This window comes from Schistocerca americana, chromosome 5 (assembly GCF_021461395.2).
Source record: "Schistocerca americana isolate TAMUIC-IGC-003095 chromosome 5, iqSchAmer2.1, whole genome shotgun sequence".
In the NCBI taxonomy this organism is placed as follows: domain Eukaryota; kingdom Metazoa; phylum Arthropoda; class Insecta; order Orthoptera; family Acrididae; genus Schistocerca; species Schistocerca americana.
This window is the reverse complement of record NC_060123.1, coordinates 364366591-364372913: the sequence shown is the minus strand read 5'-3', so window position 1 is coordinate 364372913 and position 6323 is coordinate 364366591. Positions and strand designations below refer to the sequence as shown.

At 40.2% G+C, this 6323-nt stretch overlaps 2 non-coding genes across 2 annotated transcripts; both read left to right on the top strand.

The window, feature by feature from the left end:
- The first annotated feature begins 1612 nt into the window (after window positions 1–1612).
- On the top strand, window positions 1613–1687 carry Trnat-ugu. The gene has a single exon. It is a non-coding gene; the product is annotated as a tRNA-Thr (tRNA).
- A 366-nt stretch (window positions 1688–2053) lies between these two features.
- On the top strand, window positions 2054–2128 carry Trnat-ugu. The gene has a single exon. It is a non-coding gene; the product is annotated as a tRNA-Thr (tRNA).
- The last annotated feature ends 4195 nt before the right edge of the window (window positions 2129–6323 follow it).

Sequence of the window (6323 nt, the reverse complement as noted above, 5' to 3'; positions counted from 1 at the left end):
AGATGCTGTGACTGTTTTTAACACACTGCCTAACAGTGTAACACTTATTACACTGTTAACTTGATGCATTGTTGTCATTATAGCCAAGACAGGTTCCTCATCTGAAACTTGGCTGTGGACTGACTGACTCGGTACAAAAAAACAGGCTCTTATATTTCTTCACAATAATAGATACTGAAACTATGCTGCCATCTCTTGAAAACCTTACCTTTGGGCTAATGATCACTATCACCCTCGAAGTAGTTCCCATCTGCACATACACACCAGTCCCAGTGCTTTTGCCACTGGTCATACGTTTTCTGGAAGTCCTGTTCTTTGAGGGTTTTTATCACCACCAGCAATGCTTCTTGAATCCTCTCTAGAGTGTTGAACTGACGGTCTTTCAACTTGAGTTTCAGTTTTTGGAATAGCGTGAAGTCACAAGGTGCCAAATCTGCCAAGTACAGTGGGTGGGGTACAACCGCCATGTTGTCTTTTGCCAAAAAGGTCCTGGTGAGCAAGGACGTGTGACAGGGCGTTTTGTTGTGATGCAGCAGCCAGTTCCCTTGACGCCCAAGTTCGGGCCGTCATCACCACACATTTTCATGGAGCCATTGCAAAACATTACAGTAGTACACAGAATTCACTGTTTGGCTGGGTGGGACAAATGCTTCATGCACAATTCCCTTGGTATCAAAGAAAATGTCTTGTGTTGTGTGGCCAACGGGCCTTCCAGTGTGAGTATCATCTTCAACACCTGTACGGCTGGCCCGGAACTAAGCCGGCACTCAAACACATGCATACAGCTCATGCTCTGTCCCCCAAACACTTGTTGAATCATTACAAGGGTATCTGTAGCAATTTTCCCAAGATTCGCACTGAATTTGATACACACATGCTGTTGTGTTCGCTGATCTATAGTAAAATCTCCACGCATCAAACACAGAGTATTACGGAAATCACTGTGGACACACAACACCTCGTCCCAACTGAATGCCACTCCACACACTTACTCATCAGATATGCAGCTCTTACCACTTAGTGGTGCAAAGATCTAGTACTCCTACTTTCCAGATGGCAGCACCAGTCCCAAAAATTTTGGATTCCACCTTGTACACATTGATCAACGTTAAATTTACAGAAATTACATTTAAAACTTAACTCATTAAATTAACTGGATACATTGAAAAATTGGTTCTTTTTAACAGTTTCTTCTACAGCAAGGGTTAAGCCGAATTATTTCTTTAAATCGTGCCCAGTCGGGGCACACAATTTCAACATGTCCGCAATGAAGTGTATCAACGCCTGCTTGCAGCTAGGGTGTCAATTTAATTATCATTTCATTTCTAGCAAAGCTGCATGGTCATCGACGGTAACTGTTCTTTCGGGAACAGATACTATCGTCATATATAGTTAAAAATATGGGTTCTCGGCCTTTGACCTTCTTGTGCGAACGCACACGCTGTGCCCGAACTCGTACGGGACTTGGTAGATTAATCTGCCACGAGTAATGAGTATGATGGGCAAACATCTATTAGGCGCACTACTAATGTAGTGTTGTGGACATGTTGGGAATGTGGATCTCACGGGGGGCGTGCAAGGGATAAGTTCCTGCAGACGCACTATCCTCTGTGCCCGTGGTGGCTCACATGGATAGAGCGTCTGCCATGTAAGCAGGAGATCCCGGGTTCGAGTCCCGGTCGGGGCACACATTTTCAACATGTCCACAATGAAGTGTATCAATGCCTGCTTGCAGCTAGGGTGTCAATTTAATTATCATTTCATTTCTAGCAAAGCTGCATGGTCATCGACGGTAACTGTTCTTTCGGGAACAGATACTATCGTCATATATAGTTAAAAATATGGGTTCCCGGCCTTTGACCTTCTTGTGCAAACGCACACACTGTGCCCGAACTCGTACGGGACTTGGTAGATTAATCTGCCACGAGTAATGAGTATGATGGGCAAACATCTATTAGGCGCACTACTAATGTAGTGTTGTGGACATATTGGGAATGTGGATCTCACTGGGGGCGTGCAAGGGATACGTTCCTGCAGACGCACTATCCTCTGTGCCCGCGGTGGCTCAGATGGATAGAGCATCTGCCATGTAAGCAGGAGATCCCGGGTTCGAGTCCCGGTCGGGGCACACATTTTCAACATGTACACAATGAAGTGTATCAACGGCTGCTTGCAGCTAGGGTGTCAATTTAATTATCATTTCATTTCTAGCAAAGCTGCATGGTCATCGACGGTAACTGTTCTTTCGGGAACAGATACTATCGTCATATATAGTTAAAAATATGGGTTCCCGGCCTTTGACCTTCTTGTGCGAACGCACACGCTGTGCCCGAACTCGTACGGGACTTGGTAGATTAATCTGCCACGAGTAATGAGTATGATGGTCAAACATCTATTAGGCGCACTACTAATGTAGTGTTGTGGACATGTTGGGAATGTGGATCCCACGGGGGGCGTGCAAGGGATAAGTTCCTGCAGACGCACTATCCTCTGTGCCCGCGGTGGCTCAGATGGATAGAGCGTCTGCCATGTAAGCAGGAGATCCCGGGTTCGAGTCCCGGTAGGCGCATACAATTTCAACATGTCCGCAATGAAGTGTATCAACACCTGCTTGCAGCTAGGGTGTCAATTTAATTATCATTTCATTTCTAGCAAAGCTGCATGGTCATCGACAGTAACTGTTCTTTTGGGAACAGATACTATCGTCATATATAGTTAAAAATATGGGTTCCCGGCCTTTGACCTTCTTGTGCGAACGCACACGCTGTTCCCGAACTCGTACGGGACTTGGTAGATTAATCTGTCAGGAGTAATGAGTATGATGGGCAAACATCTATTAGGCGCACTACTAATGTAGTGTTGTGGAGATGTTGGGAATGTGGATCTCACGGGGGGCGTGCAAGGGATAAGTTCCTGCAGACGCACTATCCTCTGTGCCTGCAGTGGCTCAGATGGATAGAGCGTCTGCCATGTAAGCAGGAGATCCCGGGTTCGAGTCCCGGTCGGGGCACACATTTTCAACATGTCCGCAATGAAGTGTATCAACGCCTGCTTGCAGCTAGGGTGTCAATTTAATTATCATTTCAAATTAACAAATCTCATTATGCAAACAATACTTTTGACAAAACTGTTAATTACTTTGGAGTTAATTAAGGGCTGTCTTTGCTTACATGTTTTCGAAGAGAGCCTAATAGATGCTTTAAGATTACTAGTATTTCTTCTTCCAAATGTTTTCAATTATTACAGAATTTACATTTGTTTATACATCAACAGTAGAATTTAAGTTACTAAACAATTACTGATTTCACCCTATAACAAACAATACTAACTAGAAATAGTCAAAATAAATTAGAAAATCATTTACATACATAAAACTAGATATGATACATTCATCACACACTGATAGACTTCATTTCTTAAAAACTGCATTACAGAGAAAAAAAGATATTGTAATTGAAAGTTTTATCCATATTAATATTATAAATGTGAAAGTAACTATATCTGTTACATTTTCATGACCAACCCATGAATCTATTTCACTGAAATTTTATGTGGAGATAGCTTGAATTCTGAATAAGAACATCAGCTACTTTAGAAAGTGTATAGTACAAGATACTAATTGATTTGAAGAATATTACATACATTAGGGAGAAATATTTACTCTTTGAAAAAGCTCTACTCTTTGACTTTTGATCTTTACCATATTTCTGAAAATGCTTCTATTGATATGTGCTACTTGATACAATTCAAACTTATGAATCAAATGCTTATACAGTCTTCAGTGTTTTAATCCATACTTCATATAGAGTAGAAGTATTGTTGCATAATATGCACACCATATAATGTATAGATATGTCAATAGCATAATGCATACATGCACACTCCTGTTCATGCCCCACTGTACACACTGCCTGGCAGCAATGGTGCTCATGCCAACACAATGTGCATTAGGACAGCTTTGGAGAGGGGAGAGCAGGGTGCACTTTATGGGCTATAGTCACCTGAATAGGCAGACACATGAGGGCAGCTAATGTTATTGCACGTATGATAGCGTACTTATTCACCATCACTCACTGTAACAAAACTACTGATATGCAAGCACAACTGCAGCTAACAGCTAGTTTCAGAATAAATTCCAGAAGTGTTAAGGAACATTACTGGAACTGTAATTACTCAATAGTTTCCCACCTCCATAGCCGAGGTTGCTGACATAATGTAATGCAGTGGTGCTTGACTCAGAGGTAAGCCGGTTCGAATCCTGTTTGTGGATGATATTTTCACTTCCAATATTCAGCTGGAAAGTAGAGGAGATGTGAAGTTCCTGATCACTCGTCCTTGTGCCAATGACCTAGATTTATTTCCAAACCTGTCCACAGTGTCTCATGAAATGGAAGAGACGTTGAGGTTGGCGATACCCTTGGTGCTAATTGCGAGGAGTAGGCCATGTGCTGGCACCATGTTTCACCCTATTCCTTCCCTTCATCCCTAACAACACAAACCCAACACTGTGTTGTCCATAACCCTCAGCACAGTCATGCACGCGACACAGATATACATTTTGTATCATTGGAGGAAAGCAACAGCAAACCTCCTCCACTAGGACCCTGCCTTCAGCAGTGGTGCAGGGTTCCTGATTTGCTCCCCTGCATTCATATCCTGAATATGGGACTTTGTATTGCAGTAGTTCATATCAATAATAATGACTTCAACTGTAGTCATATTGGTTAGGACACATGATGATGGCTATTAAAAAATAAATACAACCGACGGATGTTGGCTCCTCTAATAATTAAATGAGTAGATGCCAGAAATTAAATTCTTGTAACAATTTACCCGTAGAAAGCTTACAGGGTGTTTTAAAAATTACTAAACTGAAGGTTGACCAGAAAAAAAGAAGTTAGGCAGGAATCTGTAAGATTGTGGAAAGTAGCTAGCACAATTTTAATACTAGATGTTTTTTCATGAAATCAGTGATTCATATTTTGGTTGGGTCACTGGAAAAGAATATTATAACAAGAATACATGAAGGACGCCAAGGAATTCCAAAATTTAGATGGATGATTAGATTGTCAGTATGTAGACTCAAAATTTAGACTGATATTAAAGAACTGATCTTGACGTGCCTTCAGGGTAAAATGGAAATATAGAATTCACGGAGACACTCATCCAATCAGTGTCTCCAAAACAGCTTTGGCATTGAATTTTAGCTGATTTATTCAAATTTTTTGGCATTTAGTATTCACCTGTAACTGAACACTACCCTCATTAACCAATAATTAAGGGATTTGCATTCTTTACATGAGTTTTAAGTTATCAAATATTTAAAGTTCATGTTTTACACCACAGCACAAGAAGGAAATTGCAAGTGGCAAATGGCTATAGCGAAGGTGATTTTGATCACCCAATGGCTTTTCATCCTGCTCATTACAACTTGAATGTTAGAAATGGGTATTTACACAGTTTGAGAAGTGATTGTCTTTCAAGCAATTAACAACAAGGCATAAATTTTCACATAGCAATGACTTTGTCTAAACTGTTGTCAGAAGCATTAAATGGAGTGTAGTAAAAATTAATAGTGACATTAGAGCATTACAAAGCTCCAAAGCAATATAGCTCTCCAGTGGAATTTCTCATGGATATCTTTTAAATAGAAGACGTGTATGGCTTGTGGTAACAATGGCACAAAATTATTTAAAACCAATAATGCAGACATAATGATTGTTCAAACATTATGTCCCATCACCAATGTTCCTTTCGTTTTTCTTTCTCAGAAACTGCTTGGAACATGAGTCATAGACTGTTTTAATATCTAGATAAAATTCATAATATCAGTCAGTTATTTTGCTGCAATAAGTTTCACTTACAAACACATGTTGAGACCGGCCCTGAGAACCTATTATGTCTCTTTATGTGTTCAGTTGCATGGACTGCCTAGAGTGAACTTTCTAATATTTTCAAGAATTTCCAGCCTTTGATCTGCTTCAAGTTAATTGGTGATATCTTTGCTGTGTGGTCTTATTATATGGTTGAAATTCTTAATTTTATGATATAATTTAAATCATTCTCTTAAATGAAAATAAATTTGATAGATCTTGTCATAAATACAATACTGAGTTTTCTGAAGTTTGTACTCCCTTATCTGATGGCCGCCTTGGCACTTTTGTGTTCATTAAGCTCATGTGTGAGTAACTTAATTTCAACAGCTACCATTCCTACATATTTTCTGTTACAAACATCATGAATAAGATTTTCAGCAATCTTGTCAATTCTTTCACTTCCAAAAACATCCTCCTCCACAAGTATCCAGGCAGTACATACTTCCA